Genomic DNA, 12,211 nt, shown 5'->3' with positions numbered 1-12,211 from the left:
ATAGCTCATTGAATGTCGTAATCATTAAATTGCTCACTGTGATATGTCCTGTTATTTAACTCCTGCCAGAGTTAAATAAATATCTTAAATGTGTGAAGTTGTCTGCGATTTTGTATGTTTTTACAGAGGGTGTCGGATCTGACCTGCGGAGATTACTCCTGAAATGTTGAGACTGATTTTAATATTTCCTATTGACTGACCCTAAAATCAATGATATTGTTGTGTGGTCGCCAGAAGAGGAGGTACTGCTGGCCCACCACCAGAGGGCATCCTGCCTGAATGGCGGGCTTCAGGCAGGAGAGGGCGCCGTCTCACGGGAGCAGCTGGAGATGACAGCTGTTCCTCATCACCACATGACAGCTGTCCCTCATCATTATCACAATCACCATAAAAGCCGGGCAGCAACTCCACCTCGCTGCCGAGAAATCAGCCTACCTCACAGGTAAACCTCTCAGCAAGTTTGGTGCCGATTGCACAATTGTTTGAGTATTTCGCAGGCGTTCCTGGACCGTGCCACAGCTGGAGGCTGGAATAGTGGAACCTTCAGGAGCCGACGAATCTCTCTCCTTAAGGATAAGTAGAGTCAGGACCTGCATGTAGTTGTTTGGAGGTGGAGGTGTCTGCCCTCCATATGGAACTATTTTGCTGAGTGTTTACTGGGTGTGTGCACACACACCTACCATTAACTGTCTCTGCTTCCTGCCAGCAGTACCAGATCTGACAGCCAGAGACGGTGGCCACCTGGGGACCCAGGACTTGGCGGCTCCGGTGTGTTCCAGATCCGTTGGCAGTGGAAATCGTGTGGGACCCGGCTCTTCTCTGGACAGACATCTTCTATCCTCGAGCCTGCCCACACGTCACCATTGTACATTGTGTAACTCCAAAAAACTGTAACTGTTTGTATCTCGTTGTGCACTTCACAACAGTAAATTGTTACTTTTGGCTATTCCATTGTCCATTCATTTACGCCCCCTGTTGTGGGTCCGTGTCATGACACTTTCCCAACAGGATTTCTCGGCCAGCGTCATGGATCCCGAGGGGCGTCAACCATCGGATGAACCACCAATGGGAACGCAGGGTGCACAGGTGTCGGCGGGAGGTGTGTTAGGTGAGCTACAGCAAATCCTAACCGCCTTCACTGCTTGGTTGGACTTGGTGACCGAGCAGAATGTGATTCTCAATCGGAGGATGGAGGCTCTCACTGCCCGGGTGGAAGCGTGCCCGCAGGGCGCTGCTGCAGCTCCTCCTCCTGCTGACCGAGCACCAGATACAGACATTCCAGTGGTGGTTCAACGAACCCCCCCGTCCCCTGAAGCATACATAAGCCCCCCGGAACCGTACGGAGGCTGTGTTGAGACGTGCGCGGACTTCTTAATGCAGTGTTCGCTCGTCTTTGCACAGCGTCCCGTAATGTACGCGCGTCTGATGCTAGCCGGGTAGCTTATGTCATTAATCTGCTATGAGGAGAGGCACGCACCTGAGCTACGGCGCTCTGGGAGCAAAATTCCCGGCTCTTAACCACATACACTGGGTTTGTAAGGGAGTTTAAACAGGTGCTTGATCATCCCAATAGAGGCGAGACCGCTTCAAGCGTGCTGCTGTCAATGAGACAGGGGCGTCGGAGCGCAGCCGCTTATGCAGTCGACTTCCGCATCGCGGCTGCGAGGTCCGGCTGGAATAACGTTGCGCTCCGCACCGCCTTCGTAAACGGACTGTCTCCAGTCCTGAAGGAGCACTTGCTGGCTAAGGATGAGCCGCGGGATTTTGTCGGGCTTGTCGACCTGGTCATACGGTTAGACAACCGGTTGGAAGAACATTGTCGGGAGCGAGGCGAAGGACATGGCCGGGGGTCCAAAAGGGTGCCGCCATCCCCACGCTCCACAGCCGGAGAGCTCCGTGTGGCAACAGCTCCCCCTGTTGACAAAGCTATGGACACGAGCAGGGCCAAAGTTAAATCCAATGACAGACAACGGAGGCTGGCCCGCGGGAATGTTTTTTCTGTGGCTCATGTGAGCATATACAGAAAAACTGCCCCAAACGGTTAAACTACAACGCCCGCCCTTAGAGACTGGGTTAAGGGTGGGCCATAACATTCACGACGACAAATCCCATAAATCTGCACATATCCCAGTAACGATCCTGAGTGGGGATCTAACCCTTCACGCCCCAGCACTGGTGGACACGGGGTCGGAGGGGAATCTGCTGGATAACAGATGGGCAAGGGAGGTTGGGCTCCCTCTAGTGGCTCTACCATCACAATTGAAGGTACGGGCACTAGATGGCACCCTTCTCCCATTAATCACACACCAGACACAGCCTGTAACATTGCTTGTGTCTGGGAATCACAGGGAGGAGATTGTGTTTTATGTAACACCTTCTACCTCCCAAGTGATTTTGGGATTTCCGTGGATGATTAAGCACAATCCCGGATAGATTGGCCGTCTGGGGTTGTGGCTCAGTGGAGCGAAACCTGCCACCGGGAATGTTTAGGATCCTCGGTTCCACCCGGTGTGACAGCTAAGGAGGAGGTCAAAGTCCCCCCCAATCTGATGTCGGTGCCTGAGGAGTACCACGATCTTGCTGACATTTTCAGCAAAGATCTGGCACTCACTCTTCCCCCGCACCGGCCATACGATTGCGCCATTGATTTGATCCAGGGCGTTGAGTACCCGTCCAGCAGGCTGTACAAGCTCTCACGTCCTGAGCGCGAATCAATGGAGACCTACATCCGGGACTCTTTAGCTGCCGGATTGATCCGGAACGCCACCTCCCTGATGGGTGCAGGTTTCTTTTTTGTGGGCAAGAAAGACGGCGGACTCTGTCCATGCATCGATTACAGAGGGCTGAACGAAATTACGGTTCGCAACCGATACCCATTACCTCTGTTGGATTCGGTGTTCACGCCCCTGCATGGAGCCCAAATATTTACGAAACTGGATCTTAGGAACGCGTACCACCTGGTTCGGATCCGGAAGGGAGATGAATGGAAGACAGCATTTAACACCCCGTTAGGTCATTTTGAGTACCTGGTCATGCCGTTCGGCCTCACTACTGCACCCGCGACGTTCCAAGCATTGGTTAATGATGTCTTGCGGGACTTCCTGCACTGGTTCGTCTTTGTATACCTGGACGACATCCTCATCTTCTCCCTGGATCCTGAGACCCATGTGCAGCATGTACGTCAGGTCCTACAGCGGTTGTTGGAGAACCGGACATTTGTGAAGGGCGAGAAGTGCGAGTTCCACCGCACTTCTTTGTCCTTCCTGGGGTTTATAATCTCCAACTCCCTTGCCCCTGATCCGGCCAAGGTAGCGGCGGTGAGAGATTGGCCCCAACCAACAAGCCGTAGGAAACTACAACAGTTCCTCGGCTTCGCTAATTTTTATCGGAGGTTCATCAAGTGCTACAGTCAGGTAGTCAGCCCCCTGACGGCCCTTACCTCCACTAAAGTCCCCTTCACCTGGTCGGATCGGTGCGACGCCGTGTTTAGGGAGTTGAAACGCCGGTTCTCGACTGCACCAGTTCTGGTGCAGCCCGATCCCAATCGCCAGTTTATCATTGAAGTGGATGCCTCTGACTCAGGGATAGGAGCCGTGCTGTACCAGAGCAGGGAGTCCGATAAGGTCCTCCACCCTTGTGCCTATTTTTCCCGCAGGTTGACCCCGGCAGAGCGGAACTATGACGTCGGCAATCGAGAACTCCTTGCGGTGAAAGAGGCTCTTGAGGAGTGGAGACACCTGCGGTACATTTCATGGTTTTCACGGACCATCGGAACCTGGAATAAATCCGGACCGCCAAGCGTCTGAACCCCAGGCAAGCCCGCTGGTCACTGCTCTTCGGGCGTTTTGACTTCCAGATCACCTACCGCCCCGGGACCAAAAACCAACGATCTGACGCCCTGTCCCGGGTCCACGAAGAGGAGGTCAAAACCGAGCTGTCAGATCCACTGGATCCCATCATCCCCGAGTCCACTATCATGGCCACCCTCACCTGGGACATGGAGAAGACCGTCCGGGAGGCCCTGGCACGGAAGCCGGACGCGGGGACCGGCCCCAAGAACAGACTTTACGTCCCACCCGAGGCCAGAGCTGCAGTCCTGGACTTCTGTCACGGTTCCAAGCTCTCCTGTCATCCAGGGGTGCGAAGAACCGTGGCAGTGGTCCGGCAGCGCTTCTGGTGGGCGTCCATGGAAGCCGACGTCTGGGAGTATGTCCAGGCCTGCACCACCTGCGCCAGGGGAAAAGCCGATCACCAACGGGCACAGGGACTCCTTCAACTGCTACCTGTGCCCCACTGCCCCTGGTCCCACATCGGCCTGGACTTCGACACGGGCCTCCCGCCGTCCCAGGGCATGACCACCATCCTCACGATAGTGGACCGGTTCTCCAAGGCGGCCCACTTCGTGGCCCTCCCGAAGCTCCCGACGGCCCAGGAGACTGCAGACCTCCTGGTCCACCATGTCGTACGTCTGCATGCGATTCCATCCGACATTGTCTGCGACCGTGGTCCCCAGTTCTCCTCGCAAGTCTGGAGGAGTTTCTGTAGGGAACTGGGGGCCACCGTAAGCCTCTCGTCTGGGTACCATCCCCAGACGAATGGACAGGCAGAGCGGGCGAACCAGGACTTGGAGCAGGCCCTCCGCTGCGTGACCTACGCGCACCCGACGGCCTGGAGTGACCATCTGGCCTCGATCGGGTACGCTCACAATAGCCAAATTTCATCCGCCACCGGCCTCTCCCCATTTGAGGTGTGTTTGGGGTACCAGCCCCCATTGTTTCCCGTTGTGGAGGGAGAGGTCGGTGTGCCCACCTACGGAGGTGCCGTCGGGTGTGGCGCACTGCCCGCTCTGCTCAAAGCATGGACGAGGGCCAAGGCCCATGCAGACCACCGGCGTTCCACGGCCCCTGCATACCAGCCTGGGCAGGAGGTTTGGCTGTCAACAAAGAACGTTCCCCTGCAGGTGGAATCCCAGAAATTAAAGGACAGATTCATCGGACCTTTCCCCATCCTTAAAGTCCTCAGTCCGGCCGCAGTGAAGCTGAGGCTACCAGCTTCACTGCGGATACACCCCGTCTTCCATGTGTCCCGTGTCAAGCCCTGCCACTCCTCTCCTCTCTGCACCCCCAGACTGGTGCTGCCTCCTGCCAGGATTATCGATGGGGAGCCTGCCTGGACCGTGCGGAGGCTCCTGGACGTCCGTCGAAAGGGCCGGGGATTTCAGTATCTGGTGGACTGGGAGGGATATGGACCTGAAGAGCACTCCTGGGTGAAGAGGAGCTTCATCCTGGACCTGGCCCTCCTGGCCGATTTCCACCGTTGTCACCCCGACAAGCCTGGTCGGGCGCCAGGAGGCGCCCGTTGAGGGGGGGGGTCCTGTTGTGTGGTCGCCAGAAGAGGAGGTACTGCTGGCCCACCACCAGAGGGCGTCCTGCCTGAATGGCGGGCTTCATGCACGAGAGGGCACCGCCGTCTCATGGGAGCAGCTGGAGATGACAGCTGTTCCTCATCACCACCTGACAGCTGTCCCTCATCATTATCACGATCACCATAAAAGCCGGGCAACAACTCCACCTCACTGCCGAGAAATCAGTCTACCTCACAGGTAAACCTCTCAGCAAGTTTGGTGCCGATTGCACAATTGTTTGAGTATTTCGCAGGCGTTCCTGGACCGTGCCACAGCTGGAGGCTGGAATAGTGGAACCTTCAGGAGACGACGAATCTCTCTCCTTAAGGATAAGTAGAGTCAGGACCTGCACGTAGTTGTTTGGAGGTGGAGGTGTCTGCCCTCCATACGGAACTATTTTGCTGACTGTTTACTGGGTGTGTGCACACACACCTACCATTAACTGTCTCTGCTTCCTGCCAGCAGTACCAGTTCTGACAGCTGGAGACGGTAGCCACCTGGGGACTCAGGACTTGGCGGCTCCGGTGTGTTCCAGATCCATTGGCAGTGGAAATTGTGTGGGACCCGGCTCTTCTCTGGACAGACGTCTTCTATCCTCGAGCCTGCCCACACGTCACCGTTGTACATTGTCTAACTCCAAAAAACTGTAATTGTTTGTATCTCGTTGTGCACTTCACAACAGTAAATTGTTACTTTTGGCTATTCCATTGTCCATTCATTTACGCCTCCTGTTATGGGTCCGTGTCACAACACTTTCCCAACAGATATTATAACGTTGTTATAACAACATTCAGGCAGTGACAGTTGATGCCTCCTTTTTCGAGGTAAAATTATCCACAAGTGATAATTTCTAATATCCCAAACATTTCCTGTGATTTCTCCTACATACACACACATATATATATACATACACACACACATATATACACATATATATATACACATATATACATATACACATATACACACATATACACATACACACACATACACGTATATGTATATATATATATATATATATATATATATATATATATATATATATATATATATCAATCAATCAATTTTTTTATATAGCGCCAAATCACAACAAACAGTTGCCCCAAGGCGCTTTATATTGTAAGGCAAGGCCATACAATAATTATGTAAAACCCCAACGGTCAAAACGACCCCCTGTGAGCAAGCACTTGGCTACAGTGGGAAGGAAAAACTCCCTTTTAACAGGAAGAAACCTCCAGCAGAACCAGGCTCAGGGAGGGGCAGTCTTCTGCTGGGACTGGTTGGGGCTGAGGGAGAGAACCAGGAAAAAGACATGCTGTGGAGGGGAGCAGAGATCGATCACTAATGATTAAATGCAGAGTGGTGCATACAGAGCAAAAAGAGAAAGAAACAATGCATCATGGGAACCCCCCAGCAGTCTACGTCTATAGCAGCATAACTAAGGGATGGTTCAGGGTCACCTGATCCAGCCCTAACTATAAGCTTTAGCAAAAAGGAAAGTTTTAAGACTAATCTTAAAAGTAGAGAGGGTGTCTGTCTCCCTGATCTGAATTGGGAGCTGGTTCCACAGGAGAGGAGCCTGAAAGCTGAAGGCTCTGCCTCACATTCTACTCTTACAAACCCTAGGAACTACAAGTAAGCCTGCAGTCTGAGAGCGAAGCGCTCTATTGGGGTGATATGGTACTACGAGGTCCCTAAGATAAGATGGGACCTGATTATTCAAAACCTTATAAGTAAGAAGAAGAATTTTAAATTCTATTCTAGAATTAACAGGAAGCCAATGAAGAGAGGCCAATATGGGTGAGATATGCTCTCTCCTTCTAGTCCCCGTCAGCACTCTAGCTGCAGCATTTTGAATTAACTGAAGGCTTTTTAGGGAACTTTTAGGACAACCTGATAATAATGAATTACAATAGTCCAGCCTAGAGGAAATAAATGCATGAATTAGTTTTTCAGCATCACTCTGAGACAAGACCTTTCTAATTTTAGAGATATTGCGTAAATGCAAAAAAGCAGTCCTACATATTTGTTTAATATGCGCTTTGAATGACATATCCTGATCAAAAATGACTCCAAGATTTCTCACAGTATTACTAGAGGTCAGGGTAATGCCATCCAGAGTAAGGATCTGGTTAGACACCATGTTTCTAAGATTTGTGGGGCCAAGTACAATAACTTCAGTTTTATCTGAGTTTAAAAGCAGGAAGTTAGAGGTCATCCATGTCTTTATGTCTGTAAGACAATCCTGCAGTTTAGCTAATTGGTGTGTGTCCTCTGGCTTCATGGATAGATAAAGCTGGGTATCATCTGCGTAACAATGAAAATTCAAGCAATACCGTCTAATAATACTGCCTAAGGGAAGCATGTATAAAGTGAATAAAATTGGTCCTAGCACAGAACCTTGTGGAACTCCATAATTAACTTTAGTCTGTGAAGAAGATTCCCCATTTACATGAACAAATTGTAATCTATTAGATAAATATGATTCAAACCACTGCAGCGCAGTGCCTTTAATACCTATGACATGCTCTAATCTCTGTAATTAAATTTTATGGTCAACAGTATCAAAAGCAGCACTGAGGTCTAACAGAACAAGCACAGAGATGAGTCCACTGTCCGAGGCCATAAGAAGATCATTTGTAACCTTCACTAATGCTGTTTCTGTACTATGATGAATTCTAAAACCTGACTGAAACTCTTCAAATAGACCATTCCTCTGCAGATGATCAGTTAGCTATTTTACAACTACCCTAACTAAGGTTGGAGATTGGCCTATAATTAGCTAAGATAGCTGGGTCAAGTGATGGCTTTTTAAGTAATGGTTTAATTACTGCCACCTTAAAAGCCTGTGGTACATAGCCAACTAATAAAGATAGATTGATCATATTTAAGATCGAAGCATTAAATAATGGTAGGGCTTCCTTGAGCAGCCTGGTAGGAATGTATATATATATATATATATATATATATATATATATATATATATATATATATACATACACACACACATACACACTTTTTTGAATGCTACTTTTTTAACATATGTTTGAAATTTACAATTTATATTTGCATTCCAAGTCATAAAAATAGTTTGTTAAACATATTTCTGGTTTTCACAGTTAAGAAAAAACTAACTTTTTCTGATTCAAATTTTAGGTTTTGGGGGTGAATTTAGGGTCACTGTTTGAATGCAGTATGTCAGAATCAAAGAAAAACTAATGTCACACAGGTGAGGTTGTGCTGAAAAAAAGACACCAAACAAGGCAAAGTAAACAGTTTTTTAAAGGTAAATTATGAAGGTAAAACCAAAAGCAGTCAAAAAGATCCAATTATACCCAGGACTCCAGAGGGTTAATAAGAAGGAACGGGATAAGAACTTTGATAGAGATTACAGAGATGGGCATGGTTACTTAACAGGCTACACCCACAGGTATTGCTCCTAAAAGGTTACAATAAAAACAAAATAGGCCTCTGCACTTTTTTGTTTGTTCTCAGCGCTGAATGAATGGATTTGTTTCTACAGTCACTTTCTATCATGCAGCTTCAAGTTATCTGTGGACTTTACGAGAGCAGCACCTCTCAAACAGACAAAACACAAACATGTCCCACCACACTAGCTTTGGATTTTATTTTTATCTGCACGATATGACATCAGAGTCTTTAGCTGCAATATGTGCAAGCAGAAATTCTGGTGTCCCGTTCAGAGTTTACCGCACCTCTCAGCCTACAAGTGCTGGAACAGGCTGCAGCCCAGCCGTGACCCGTAACTGGAGGAAGTAGGTGTAGAGTCCCTTTATACAGAGAGTATCAACAACTCAGAACATGGCGCCATTTTGGGTCTAACTGTGCTGAAGTACTGAATGAAGCGTTTTTTTTTTAATCAGTTAAGCACAAACAGCAGCACATCCAGGTACACGTACTATCAAAATAAATATAAAAATAGTTAAGCTATTAAATTTTAAATTTATGATGACTTAATTAATTTAAAGCCTGATTTATGCTTCTGCAGCTCTGTAACTCCATGTCGTGCGTGGCAGTTTTAAGGTTCTCCATCTCTGGATTATGCTTTATTCTGGACAAATTTGTCCCTCAACAAGCTTTTCTTTCTAATCAACTGTGAATTCAAGGTAAGCTGTGCAATATCCTCTTTTTCCAATTCTGTGTTGTAAATTTGCAGACTTTTCTGCTAAATGTACGTGATCCTGAAATGTACTCACTGTGCACATGGCAAAAACTATTAAAATATGGAGAGGAAAGAGTGAAAGCATAAAAGTGTCAAATCACAGCCTTTTGCTGTGTCTGATTTAACAGGTGCACGTCAGGTTACGCATCGGACTCTGAACATGGTGTGAAAAAAATTAATGGAATGTTTTTAATCATGGAAATGACTCAGATCCCACTTTCCTCACATTGGCAAGTGTCCGAGCGCTGAACTTTAATTTTGCACCTCTGTTGCTGTGCACATCTAGTATGTGTGAGGGTTTTTAATGGAAATACATTGTGATTGGACAGGACTTTTTATCCAATGTAAGCAAAAATCCATTATATACACGGTGTTTATTACATGGAAAACCACACAAAAACACCAGGTTTATATGATGAGTGTTTAGGTGAGTTTTACTCTACATGGGACTGAACAATAAATTTACCTCTCAAAGCTTTGATGATGAAGTCACTTCCATCCCACACAGCTGACTTTATTTTCCCAAATGTTTCTTCTGTTTTGATCTGAAGGGAATCTGAACATCTTGAACATACTTGTGCCGCCAAATGCACATCAACCTGACATTTTCAGTGAATAAATAAAATAGTTGGATGTACATGCAGACACATTAACAGCAAATGCTATTTTGGCCCCAAGATGGCACCATGAGTCACACGACCATTTTTTTTTAGCTTGTCAAGTCACTACTCTCTGTATAAAGGGACTAAGTGGGTGTAGACAATGAATGAATGAAATAAAACTCAAATATGAAAGACAAATCTCTGCTCCTGTCAGGATGACGGGGAGGTGATGGTCCCTCCACAGATGCAAATTATTTGTTAAATTAATTAAGTTTTAAAAAGGAACAGTTTACACCATGTGTCATATTACAACATACAGTAGTGTTCAGAATAATAGTAGTGCTATGTGACTAAAAAGATTAATCCAGGTTTTGAGTATATTTCTTATTGTTACATGGGAAACAAGGTACCAGTAGATTCAGTAGATTCTCACAAATCCAACAAGACCAAGCATTCATGATATGCACACTCTTAAGACTATGAAATTGGGCTATTAGTAAAAAAAAAAGCAGAAAAGGGGGTGTTCACAATAATAGTAGTGTGGCATTCAGTCAGTGAGTTCGTCAATTTTGTGGAACAAACAGGTGTGAATCAGGTGTCCCCTATTTAAGGATGAAGCCAGCACCTGTTGAACATGCTTTTCTCTTTGAAAGCCTGAGGAAAATGGGACGTTCAAGACATTGTTCAGAAGAACAGCGTAGTTTGATTAAAAAGTTGATTGGAGAGGGGAAAACTTATACGCAGGTGCAAAAAATTATAGGCTGTTCTTCTACAATGATCTCCAATGCTTTAAAATGGAAAAAAAGAAAAAACAGAGACGCATGGAAGAAAACGGAAAACAACGATCAAAATGGATAGAAGAATAACCAGAATGGCAAAGGCTCACCCATTGATCAGCTCCAGGATGATCAAAGACAGTCTGGAGTTACCTGTAAGTGCTGTGACAGTTAGAAGACGCCTGTGTGAAGCTAATTTATCTGCAAGAATCCCCTGCAAAGTCCCTCTGTTAAATAAAAGACATGTGCAGAAGAGGTTACAATTTGCCAAAGAACACGTCAAGTGGCCTAAAGAGAAATGGAGGAATATTTTGTGGACTGATGAGAGTAAAACTGTTCTTTTTGGGTCCAAGGACCGCAGACAGTTTGTGAGACGACCCCCAAACTCTGAATTGAAGCCACAGTTCACAGTGAAGACAGTGAAGCATGGTGGTGCAAGCATCATGATATGGGCATGTTTCTCCTACTATGGTGTTGGGCCTATATATCACATACCAGGTATCATGGATCAGTTTGGATATGTCAAAATACTTGCAGAGGTCATGTTGCCTTATGCTGAAGAGGACATGCCCTTGAAATGGGTGTTTCAACAAGACAATTACCCCAAGCACACTAGTAAACTAGCAAAATCTTGGTTCCAAACCAACAAAATTAATGCCTCGCAGATGTGAAGAAATCATGAAAAACTGTGGTTATACAAATAAATACTAGTTTAGTGATTCACAGGATTGCTAAAAAAGCAGTTTGAACATAATAGTAATAACAGCAGATGCTACTATTATTGTGAACACCCCCTTTTCTAATTTTTTTTACTAATAGCCCAATTTCATAACCTTAAGAGTGTGCATATCATGAATGCTTGGTCTTGTTGGATTTGTGAGAATCTACTGAATCTACTGGTACCTTGTTTCCCATGTAACAATAAGAAATATACTCAAAACCTGGATTAATCTTTTTAGTCACAGAACTATTATTATTCTGAACACTACTGTATGACATATTATAACATATGTCACATGTCATAGAATCCAGTGGATCCAGACATTGTTTGACCTTTACTGTGGACACCAAATTCAGCACAGTCAAAACAATTCTATGTATTAATCCCATTAGCTCAACCAATAATTTGCACCAATTTTTAACCAAAATTGGAGCAACTTTAACTTTTGACCCCTGTACAAACTGAAACCGATCTTTGCCACTGTTCTTGCAGTTTTTACGCCATTACTCCAGAACATTCAATCAC

At 46.6% G+C, this 12,211-nt stretch overlaps 1 protein-coding gene across 1 annotated transcript in view; it reads right to left on the bottom strand.

Moving 5' to 3' along the window:
* Positions 1-12,211, bottom strand: part of ece2b (endothelin converting enzyme 2b) — a 144,807-nt gene that overhangs the window by 74,776 nt on the left and 57,820 nt on the right. The gene's annotated exons all lie outside the window — the stretch shown is intronic.

This window comes from Thalassophryne amazonica, chromosome 4 (assembly GCF_902500255.1).
Source record: "Thalassophryne amazonica chromosome 4, fThaAma1.1, whole genome shotgun sequence".
Lineage (NCBI taxonomy): Eukaryota > Metazoa > Chordata > Actinopteri > Batrachoidiformes > Batrachoididae > Thalassophryne > Thalassophryne amazonica.
The sequence above is the reverse complement of the archived record's forward strand: the minus strand, read 5'-3'. Positions and strand labels throughout refer to the sequence as shown.